The following is a 12,469-nucleotide window of genomic DNA, read 5'->3' as shown; positions in this document are numbered from 1 at the left end:
ATCCAGCCATCTCCGAGAAATCTTCTGCACAAAAATCGGTAAGGAGAAAAAAAAAGAATAATAATAATAACTAGACACGATCTCGTTGCGAGCAACGAGTAGGTCTTCCGTCCGATTTGTTTATGCACTCGGAGTTAAAAAAAAAAAAAAAAAAAAGACAAATGAGTCCCAATTTAGTTTCCGACTTTAAGACACTTTAGATATAATCAATTTTTCATATCATAAGCTTCTGAAGCAAAGTTGCGGTGAAATTCGTTTGAAATTCGACTCTCCAGGCGAGCCATAACGCCCGCGGGCCTATTTCTTGATGTCATTTGTTAGCCCTCTATAGACTCAACAACTTTAGTTCTATATGTCTTTACAAAATATTTACCTGTAAAAAGTTATTGAGATCGACCGATATCGACAAAAAATCGACTGTACAGGCGAGCCATTAGGACCATAGGCCTATTTCTTGATATCAATCGATAGATCTCGATAAACTGAACAACTTTTGTTCAATATGTCCTTACAAAATATTTACCAGTTACAAGTTTTTGAAATCGACTGATATCGACAAAAATCGACTCTACAGGCGAGCCATGAGGCCCACAGACCCATTTTTTGATATTGATCGATAGGTTATGACACATTGAACAACTTTTGTTCAATAATGCTTTTCAAAAAATATGTCGTTTTAAAGATATGAGGTGTCAAATATTTATGATTTTGGCCCTTAAAATCTCTAATTACGTAACATATGACCTACTTTTTGATTTGATAAGATCAAGCTCGTTGAGATGAACATTTCCGCTTCTACAACTTATTATAAAATATTAACAGTTTCTGAGATATTATCAAAAACATTTGGACCCTTCTGAACCCTCAATTTAAAGGGCCAGCCCGTTTTGCTTGATATCGTAAGAAAGGCCTTGTCATTTGAAACATTTTTTGCTCAACAAGTATTTAGAAATTCTTTACCGTTCTCGAGTTATCTCTACAAGAAATATTTAGGGGCCAAACTGTAGCTCCCTAACGGGGCCACATAGGGAAAAAACGAAATGTACATATTGTTTAGATTATCATTCTGAACAACTTTTGTTCAATAATGCTTTTCAAAATATTTGTCATTTTCAAGATATGAGGCGTCAATTATTTATGATTTTGGCCTTTAAAATCCCTTATTACGTAACATATGACCTACTTTTTGATTTGATAAGAACAAGCTCGTTTAGATGAACATTTCCGCTTCAATGACTTATTACAAAATATTAATAGTTTCTGAGATATTATCATAAACCTTTGGACCCTTCTGGGCCCCTAATTTAAAGGGTCAACCCCTTTTGCTTGATATCGTAAGAAAGGTCATGACGTTTCAAACATTTTTTGTTCAACAAGTATTTAGAAATTCTTTACCGTTCTCGAGTTATTTCTAGAAGTAATTTTTAGGGGTCAAACTGTAGCTCCCTAACGGGGCCACATAGGGTAAAAACGAAATATGTATATTGTTCAGATCATCATTCTGAACAACTTTTGTTCTTTATTGCTTTTCAAAATATTTGTCGTTTTCGAGATACAAGGGGTAAAAAATTTATGGTTTTGGCCCTTAAAATCCCTTATTACGTAACATATGACCTAAATTTTTATATGAATAGATTTGGATAGTTGAGATGAACATTTTTTGTTCTTTGACTTATACCAAAATATTAACGATTTTTGAGATATTTGATCTAGACTTTGAGCCCTTCTAGATCCCTAATTTAAGGGGCTAGCCCCTAAATCTTGATATTTTCGAAAAGATCTTGTAAATGTGCACAACTTTTGTTCTACATGTTTTAACAAAATATATCCAAGAAAAAAGATATTGGAGATCAAAGGTGAAAAATCGCCGAAATCGGCGAAAAATTTTGGCATCCATTTTTTCAGGTCCAGGCGAGCGTTTAGGCAAATCGCCTCCGGTAAAATCGAATCCCCCACAAATCTTCTAAAATGTTTACTCTATCTTGTGTAGAAATTTCAAGACTCTAGCTTCAAAAGTAACGGAGGAGATGTGTGGACAACAAGGCCCTTCAAAAAGTCACTAAAAGAGATATAACTCCTGACCGGAAGTGACGTCAAGCACGAAATTTTGCAAGCAAAGTCTCGTCACCAAAAGACATCTTTCCTGAAAATTTCGTGAAAATCGATCGAGAAATGGCTGAGAAAAACGCGTGTACTACCAAGGAAAATAATAATAATAATAATAATGAAGAAGAAGAACGCGAACAATAATAGTAAGGTCTTCCGCAGGAGACGGAAGACCTTAACTAGATGCGATCTCGTTGCGAGCAACGAGTGGGTCTTCCGTCCAATTTTAGATGTGATGAGATAAGAATTTGACTGAGATTTTCGTTCATAAATAATGATACATATATATTGTCTAAACGTACAATTTAGCTTCAGTAATGTTTTACAAATATTTTAAATCATTTAAGTGTTATAAATTAAAGACTCTCTGCCCCTCTCGGCCACTAATTAAAGAGGTCAGCCTTTTTTCGAGAAAAAAGTTAATAATGTTACTTACTGCGATACAAATTCGACTGATCAGGCGAGTCATGTCGCCCGGAGTCCTATTTTTTTTTATATATCATTCTAGATATATCTCGCAAAACTGAACAAATTTTGCTCTACATGTCCTATCAAAATTTTCTTGAGAAAAAAGTTATTGATTGCGACATTTATCAGATTGTTAAGGTGAGTCATAAGGCCCGTGGGCCTTTTTCTTGATGACTCATTAAAAGTTTCTTGACTAAAATGTTATAGATTGCAACAATAACCCAACTATTCAGGTGAGCCATGAGACCCGCAGGCCTATTTCTTAACATCGTTAGTTAATGCTTGCGAAACTGAACAACTTTTGTTCTACATGTCTTGTCAAAAGTTTGTCGAGAAAAAAGTTATTAATGTTATTAATTGCGATACAAATTCCACTGTTCAGGCGAGCCATGACGCACGGAGGCTTTTTTTTTTATATCATTAGATAGAACTTGCAAAACTGAACAACTTTTATTCTACATGTTTAATCAAAGTTTCGTGAGGAAAAAGTTAACCATTGTAACAGAAATTCAATGGTTCAGGCGAGCCATGAGTCCCATTGGCCCATTTCTAGATACGGCACGAAGGACCTTAATAAACTGTACAACTTTTGTTATATATCTCTAAACAAAATATTTACGAGTATAAAGTTATGCGACATTTATCAGACTGTTAAGGCGAGTCATAAGGCCCGTGGACCTTTTTCTTGATATCGTTTGAAAGATCTTGCAAAACTGAACAACTTTTGTTCCACATGTCTTATCAAAAGATTCTCGAGAAAAAAGTTAGTAATTGTGACGCTAACAAACTGTTCAGTCGAGCCATGAGGTCCATTGGCCTTTTCCATGATGTTGTTTGAAACATCTTGCAAAACTGAACAACTTTTGCTCTAGATGTCTCATTTAAAGTTTCTTGACTAAAATGTTATAGATTGCAACAATAACCCAACTGTTCAGGTGAGCCATGAGACCCACAGGCCTTATTCTTCACATCGTTAGTTAACGCTTGCGAATCTGAACAACTTTTGTTCTACATGTCTTATAAAATTTTCTCGAGAAAAAAGTTATTAATGTTATTAATTCTGATACAAATTCGACTGTTCAGGCGAGCCATGACGCCCGTAGGCCTATTTTTTGATATCATTAGATATATCTTGCAAAACTGAACAACTTTTACTCTACGTGTTTCATCAAAGTTTGGTGAGGAAAAAGTTAATCATTGTAACCGAAACTCAATGGTACAGGCGAGCCATGAGGCCCATTGGCCCATTTCTTGATACGGCACGAAAGATCTCAATAAACTGTACAACTTTTGTTATATATATCTAAACAAAATATTTACGAGTATAAAGTTATGCGACATTTATACCTGTTAAGGTGAGTCTTAAGGTCCGTGGGCCTTTTTCTTGATATCGTTTGAAAGATCTTGCAAAACTGAACAACTTTTGTTCTACATGTCTTATGAAAAGATTCTCGAGAAAAAAGTTAGCAATTGTGACACTGATCAAACTGTTCAGGCGAGCCATGAGGCCCGTTCACCTTTTTCATGATGTTGTTCGAAAGATCTTGCAAAACTGAACAACTTTTGTTCTAGATGTCTTATTAAAAGTTTCTTGACAAAAATGTTATAGATTGCAACAATAATCCAACTGTTCAGGCGAGCCATGAGACCAGCAGGCCTATTTCTTAACATCGTTAGTTAACGCTTGCGAAACTGAACAACTTTTGTTCTACATGTCTTATCAAAAGTTTCTCGAGAAAAACGTTATCAATGTTATTAATTGCGATACAAATTCGACTGTTCAGGCGAGCCATGACGCCCGGAAGCCTTTTTTAAGATATCTTTAAATAGATCTTGCAAAACTGAACAACTTTTATTCTACATGTCTTACCAAAAGTTTCGTGAGAAAAAAGTTAATCATTGTTACAGAAATTCAATGGTTCAGGCGAGCCATGAGGCCCATGGGCCTATTTCTTGATATGACACGAAAGATCTCAATAAACTGTACAACTTTTGTTATATATATCTAAACAAAATATTTACGAGTAAAAAGTTATGATTTAAAACGTGGAAAAAAATTGGACACTTTTTTAAACTCCATTTTCGACCCCTACCGAGCTTCCATACTAGGCGCTTCCGGAAATTTTGAAAACCCAGGTGCACAACTATAACATGTCGTCTAACATCACTGAAAATTTCAGCACTCTAGCTTTTATCGTTTTTGAGTTTTTGTCTGGACAAAATGGTCATCTGAAAATCGATAAAAGGGGGATAACTTCCAACCGGAAGTGATTTTTCAAAAATTGAAACGGCGGTACAAACTTCAAATGGCAACGCATCAATCCTGAAAATTTGAAGCAAATCGATCCAGCCATCTCCGAGAAATCTTCTGCACAAAAATCGGTAAGGAGAAAAAAAAAGAATAATAATAATAACTAGTGATCCTAATTGTTCGCGAACAATTAGAGGGCTTCCCACCTTCTAGCGGTTTTTCAGTAGTGTTGAAATGCTAAAAGCCCCCCCCCCCCTACCCTACCCCACCCCACCCTCACGGAAAAAACAAAAAAAATGGATTTGGCTAGAAAAGAAATTCAAATTTGCCGCCTAAATTTGAGTGTTGAGGTGTGTTCAATGCTTGGTTTCGCATTAAGTACCCCTCAAATTTGAGGGAGAAAAGGGGTGTGGGTGTTGGGTAGCCAGCACATATGCACATATCAGGTAAAAGTGTAATAGGACTTGTGCAGGTGTTTGGGGTGACTTTAGACCTGTTAGATGTGATATTTGGAGGTGCAAAGAAACCGGATGTGCCATTTTCCTAGATTGTAGTAACTGCTGGTGCATGCTGGGAGTCTATACAAGCCTCATGTTGTCAGATGTTGTGAAGATGCACTGGATTTGACCGTGTGTGTTGTGGATTGTGGAATTGAATATACAGTTTGTAATGGCTCATCCTATGTGTTCTAATTCACGGAGACAATGTCTTTCAGTCATTTCACCCAAGGAGGCATGCGTATACGGATTGATAGGCTTTGACAACAAACAACCAAAATGGCGGCCGGTGAATTAGAAAGTGTCTGAGTGCATGTAGGATATCTGAACGGAGAATAGGAGTACTGCATCCCATCTGATCCTGCAGGTAAGTGTTTATTTGTTTACAATGACAGTCAGGGTGGAATGTCAATGAGTTCAACTGTCAAGTAAAGTTGCATCATCATTATAAAAAAAAACAACTTAGTCTTTATGTTGATGCAGGCAGACAATTGAATCTGGCCTATGTCTTTTCATGAATGTAAATGGAATTCATGTTTGATTGACAAGACAGTCAAGAAATGGAAGAAGTGGGTGTAGGTCAGATGTGTAGGTGTAGGTCAGATTAGCTAGAATCCTGTAATTGTTGCATGGCATGAGACCGGTCAAAATAGTGTATTGAAACAGCTGATCACAATCAGATCACTTGAAGGGTGGGGGATTTCTTCCTTGGGGACGACAGGCGTGATGGGTGGGTTGGCCTTACTCGTGGAGACTGGCCCCTGGATGCGTGACCTTGACCTTTGACCTTGACCCACTTTCAAGGTCAAACCTCAAAAATCCTGTTGTTGGGCATGAAACCGGTCAAAATAGTGTATTATAAACAGCTGATGACAGACAGATCACTTGAAGGGTGGGGGGTTTCTTCCTTGGGGACGACAGGCGTGATGGGTGGGTTGGCCTTACTCGTGGAGACTGGCCCCTGGATGCGTGACCTTGACCTTTGACCTTGACCCACTTTCAAGGTCAAACCTCAAAAACCCATGGGGGAGAAAGTGTGACCTTGACCTTTGACCTTGACCTGATTTTGAAGGTCAGAGAGGTCACGGGGCTTCGTTTAAGTGGTCCCGCATCCCTATCTACATCCGTGAAGAAGTTGTGGGCTCGAACGACGACGTCGGAGACTTTCGGGGGCGAGAACCGTGCTTCGGGGTTCTCGGTTTCCCCCGGTCAACTTCTCTGTGCGAGAGTGTTTCATCTGGAATTCGTCGGCGAAGGTCTCGCCTCTCCACGACTCGCGGTCTAGTGGGAGTAGCGATAACGGGGTTTTCGACGTTAAGTCGCCGCCTTTCGCAGAGCGGTCAAAGTTCAGAGTTGTAATTCAGGATTCCGAGACCGGTCCAGAATTCCATGCTGACCCATGTGATATTTCGATGCTATCTGAAGCGGGAAAGAGCGTATAAAAAGTGCCATTTTCTGGCCATTCTGGATGACCTTGACCTTTGACCTTGACCTACTTTTTCAAGGTCAAGGTCACCCAACCCGTCCCAGTGGGTTCCGTCTCTCTACGACGAAGACTTTAGGAGTCGTCAATTTGTAGGGGACAAATCGCAAAACATGAGGGGGCATTAACTCCCTTTAGGGGACACCGAATCCCTTCATTTGAAATTCTTTGCTTCTACTAATTGACCTCTATGCTTCAGCAAAGGTTTCATCCTCCTATCCTTTACGGTTAAAAAGGAGTAGCGATAACAATGATTTCTGCTAACAGGTCCGATAACTCTGTAAGGGGTCAAAGTTCCATGACGCAGGGTGAAATGTATTCGTTTCTCGAGAAGTGCTCTAGGGTGGACTCTAAAGTTTTTCGATAAGTCTTAAGACGAAAATTTTTTTTGACGGCAGGAAAATAATAATAATAATAAACAGAACAATAACAATAGGACTTTCCACAGAAAGGTGGAAAGCCCTAATAATAAGAAAAGTGAAAAATCAACAATAGAATAATAGAAGGGTCTTCCGCTGAAGACGGAAGACCCTAATAATAAGAAAAGTGAAAAATCAACAATAGAATAATAGAAGGGTCTTCCGCTGAAGACGGAAGACCCTAACTAGACACGATCTCGTTGCGAGCAACGAGTAGGTCTTCCGTCCGATTTGTTGATGCACTCGGAGTTAAAAAAAAAAAAAAAAAAAGACAAATGAGTCCCAATTTAGTTTCCGACTTTAAGACACTTTAGATATAATCAATTTTTCATATCATAAGCTTCTTAAGCAAAGTTGCGGTGAAATTCTTTTGAAATTCGACTCTCCAGGCGAGCCATAAGGCCCGCGGGCCTATTTCTTGATGTCATTTGTTAGCCCTCTATAGACTCAACAACTTTAGTTCTATATGTCTTTACAAAATATTTACCTGTAAAAAGTTATTGAGATCGACCGATATCGACAAAAAATCGACTGTACAGGCGAGCCATTAGGACCATAGGCCTATTTCTTGATATCAATCGATAGATCTCGATAAACTGAACAACTTTTGTTCAATATGTCCTTACAAAATATTTACCAGTTACAAGTTTTTGAAATCGACTGATATCGACAAAAATCGACTCTACAGGCGAGCCATGAGGCCCACAGACCCATTTTTTGATATTGATCGATAGGTTATGACACATTGAACAACTTTTGTTCAATAATGCTTTTCAAAAAATATGTCGTTTTAAAGATATGAGGCGTCAAATATTTATGATTTTGGCCCTTAAAATCTCTAATTACGTAACATATGACCTACTTTTTGATTTGATAAGATCAAGCTCGTTGAGATGAACATTTCCGCTTCTACAACTTATTATAAAATATTAATAGTTTCTGAGATATTCTCAAAAACATTTGGACCCTTCTGAACCCCTAATTTAAAGGGCCAGCCCGTTTTGCTTGATATCGTAAGAAAGGCCTTGTCATTTTAAACATCTTTTGCTCAACAAGTATTTAGAAATTCTTTACCGTTCTCGAGTTATCTCTACAAGAAATATTTAGGGGCCAAACTGTAGCTCCCTAACGGGGCCACATAGGGAAAAAACGAAATGTACATATTGTTTAGATTATCATTCTGAACAACTTTTGTTCAATAATGCTTTTCAAAATATTTGTCGTTTTCAAGATATGAGGCGTCAATTATTTATGATTTTGGCCCTTAAAATCCCTTATTACGTAACATATGACCTACTTTTTGATTTGATAAGAACAAGCTCGTTTAGATGAACATTTCCGCTTCAATGACTTATTACAAAATATTAATAGTTTCTGAGATATTCTCATAAACCTTTGGACCCTTCTGGGCCCCTAATTTAAAGGGTCAGCCCCTTTTGCTTGATATCGTAAGAAAGGTCATGACATTTCAAACATTTTTTGTTCAACAAGTATTTAGAAATTCTTTACCGTTCTCGAGTTATTTCTAGAAGTAATTTTTAGGGGCCAAAGTGTAGCTCCCTAACGGGGCCACATAGGGTAAAAACGAAATATGCATATTGTTCAGATCATCATTCTGAACAACTTTTGTTCTTTATTGCTTTTCAAAATATTTGTCGTTTTCGAGATACAAGGGGTAAAAAATTTATGGTTTTGGCCCTTAAAATCCCTTATTACGTAACATATGACCTAAATTTTTATATGAATAGATTTGGATTGTTGAGATGAACATTTTTTGTTCTTTGACTTATACCAAAATATTAACGATTTTTGAGATATTTGATCTAGACTTTGAGCCCTTCTAGATCCCTAATTTAAGGGGCTAGCCCCTAAATCTTGATATTTTCGAAAAGATCTTGTAAATGTGCACAACTTTTGTTCTACATGTCTTAACAAAATATTTGCAAGAAAAAAGATATTGGAGATCAAAGGTCAAAAATCGCCGAAATCGGCGAAAAATTTTGGCATCCATTTTTTCAGGTCCAGGCAAGCGCTTAGGCAAATCGCCTCCGGTAAAATCGAATCCCCCACAAATCTTCTAAAATGTTTACTCTATCTTGTGTAGAAATTTCAAAACTCTAGCTTCAAAACTAACGGAGGAGATGTGTGGACAACAAGGCCCTTCAAAAAGTCACTAAAAGAGAGATAACTCCTGACCGGAAGTGACGTCAAGCACGAAATTTTGCAAGCAAAGTCTCGTCACCAAAAGACATCTTTCCTGAAAATTTCGTGAAAATCGATCGAGAAATGGCTGAGAAAAACGCGTGTACTACCAAGGAAAATAATAATAATAATAATAATAATGAAGAAGAAGAAGAACGCGAACAATAATAGTTAGGTCTTCCGCAGGAGACGGAAGACCTTAATAAGAAAAGTGAAAAATCAACAATAGAATAATAGAAGGGTCTTCCGCTGAAGACGGAAGACCCTAATAATAAGAAACAGAGTAAAAACAATATGTTCCCAAACTTTGTTTGGGGAACATAATAATAATAATAATAATAATAATAAGAAACAGAGTAAAAACAATATGTTCCCAAACTTTGTTTGGGGAACATAATAAGAAACAGAGTAAAAACAATATGTTCCCAAACTTTGTTTGGGGAACATAATTAAAAACTCACACGTGTTAGGCCTATATGTAAGTTTCTTTTTTATCAGACCAGGTCCAGGTGTAAATCTTTCTTGTATGTGTGCTTTTAAGTTTATTAAGTTGTTTCTGTTAATTTGAGAAAAGAAAATGTGGATGACAGATCAATTCTTTCATTGTACATAGCGCAAGACTGTATAGAGTGGAACCGGTTTTTTATTTTTTTTTTAAATGGTTGCGTCCACGAAAAGAACGAGCTATTGATCTTACGAATATTTTCCGTTGGAAGCTATCCTCTAGAAAAATATCACGATTTATCTAAATGCATTTTAGGGCATACAATAAGTTGTTATGATTCAATGTTTTCTAAAAATAACCATAAACAAGGAGAGATTGCGTCCCTTGGCAAAAGTGTGTCAGGCGCGGATACTGATTGGCGTATATTTACATGAATGTTGGAGTATACTGTTGTATTCAATACTGTGGAAGTAAATAAGAACTGCAATAAATCCTCAATTTACCTTAGGTCTACGTTGAATAACAGTGTTCTTTTGATTAAAGTGAAAGAAGAAAATAACGAAACCTGCTCAAAATCATTATTCGATTATATTTAATTTTCCTTTTGCTAATCTGCAAACACACTAACTAATATATACAAATGTTTATAGCATTTAAATAAAACCAGTGACGCGTATTTCTATAGAATTTTTTTTTTTTAAATATTTCGCTATAGAAAAAAAATCCAATCGCTATGGTTTACTTGTTTATAGGAATTTCACAAAATCATCATAAAAGCACCTCACGGAAATTAAGGACACCATTTTCATTCGATTTTTCGCATATTACAATTATACACAATTCCAGGTAGCAACACAATATTTTAAAAATATCATTAAAACATGGAAACAATATCACGAAAACAAAAAATAAATGTTATTATCATATATTTGTGATATCTTAGATATCATGATAACGAATTATACAATGTTTATTAAAAAAATTATGAAAATTTTAAAAATATCATTAAAACATGGAAACAATATCACGAAAACAAAAAATAAATGTTATTATCATATATTTGTGATATCTTAGATATCATGATAACGAATTATACAATGTTCATTAAAAAAATTATGAAAATGTTTCTAAATGACATACAAAAATTTAGAATATCTAAAATATTTGTAAAAACGTTTAGATAATATGATTTTGTATCGTCATGATAACATTTTAAAAACTTACCGGAGAATGTTTTGAGAAATGGTTTAGTCAGATGACTGCAGAGTAATCCTCGTCCCCCGGAAAAACACTAGTAATCTTCTAATTCTCCATCCCCAAAGTTCCCTTAGTTCCTGATGAAGAAAAATGCAATTGATAATCATTTCTATTTTATAGAGTGGTACATCTACTATAATTTCGTTGTATGCAGGTTGTTTCTAGTTAAAATATACTTTTTATAAGATACTGAGTCATTTTACCTTCTCTCATAGTGGATGCCGCTTGTTTTGTTAGGTGCACTCCTCAGCACGTCAAACGTCTAGAGAAACAACAGGAGAGGACGTTCGTGCATTATTCTTTACTTTTACACAACTAATTGATACATGTTCTGTAAGGAAATAGTATATACGGATGGGAAACAATGTCCCGAAACTGTTAACTACGTGGAAATATAAACTGTATATGACGTTTGTAAACACAGCCGTGATTATAATAATGTTTGTCCCACCGATACCGGTGTTATAGAATTTCCCCCTGCATAGACTTTCCCCCCTGGAAAAACGGACCCAGTATAGACATTATCCCCGGAAAGATGGGCCTGGCATACAATTCCCCCCTAGAAAGAATCAACCCGGGCCCAATCCCCCCTAGGAAAAACATTCTAGTATAGAATTTCCCCTAAATGACAGTACGTTTTCCCTCCTTAAATTTTAGCTATTATCCGTTTCCAGTTCTATTACTAGAATTCTCTTGCTTATCTAGACCCAGGAATTCTTCTCTTTTTTCTTTCCTTTTTTTTTTTATTTTGAGGAGCGGGGTCTTGTGTATCACAATCATTATCTTTTTTTTTAAAAAAGGAAATCATTCAAATCGTGTAATGGTAGATCAAAATTCATTCAGACATCTCAAGTCTTTGCCGTTATGTACTAGTTATAACATTTGAAATAGTCAAATTGAGAAGAAATTAATGGTGTTTTTTTTTTAAATTTAGATTTCGATTTAATAAACGGGAAAATCAAATTACTTTTATTTATTTAGTACATTTATTTTACTTTCCAGATATTTTAATTGTATATCTTTTGGTCGACTTTTTACGAAAAATCCTAATAATATTGACCATCGTTAAAGTCTTTTGGGAAGCATATTGTATTTACTATAAATGCAATTCAAAGTTTTCAGCGTGTAAACCCAACTTCAACATCTGAAAAAAAAAATTCCTTTATTTTATGAATATATTAATATTAATGAGCGCATATATATTCAATTAAACAATAACAATTCAACAGCACATATATGTTTCTTTTTTGTAACTTTTTTATAACATGTACCTCTTTATAGCAATAATAAATTCCATTGATTGCTATCTACAATTGCATGGGTTTGCTTCATTCTATATTT

At 35.9% G+C, this 12,469-nt stretch overlaps 1 long non-coding RNA gene across 2 annotated transcripts in view; it reads right to left on the bottom strand.

Moving 5' to 3' along the window:
* LOC125673583 (uncharacterized) overlaps positions 1-11,656 on the bottom strand; it is a 35,904-nt gene extending 24,248 nt beyond the window's left edge. The window contains exons 1-3 of one of the 2 annotated variants that reach the window (XR_007369599.2): positions 11,332-11,656; positions 11,096-11,205; positions 9,888-9,982 (exon numbers count right to left, since the gene is read on the bottom strand). This is a non-coding gene — a long non-coding RNA (uncharacterized LOC125673583). The remainder of the gene's footprint in view (positions 1-9,887; positions 9,983-11,095; positions 11,206-11,331) is intronic. The other variant, XR_007369595.2, reaches the window with a different exon arrangement.
* Positions 11,657-12,469: the final 813 nt, after the last annotated feature.

The sequence above is a fragment of the Ostrea edulis genome, chromosome 3 (assembly GCF_947568905.1).
Source record: "Ostrea edulis chromosome 3, xbOstEdul1.1, whole genome shotgun sequence".
NCBI lineage: Eukaryota > Metazoa > Mollusca > Bivalvia > Ostreida > Ostreidae > Ostrea > Ostrea edulis.
Note: the sequence above shows the minus strand (reverse complement) of the source record. Positions and strands in the feature narration are given on the sequence as shown.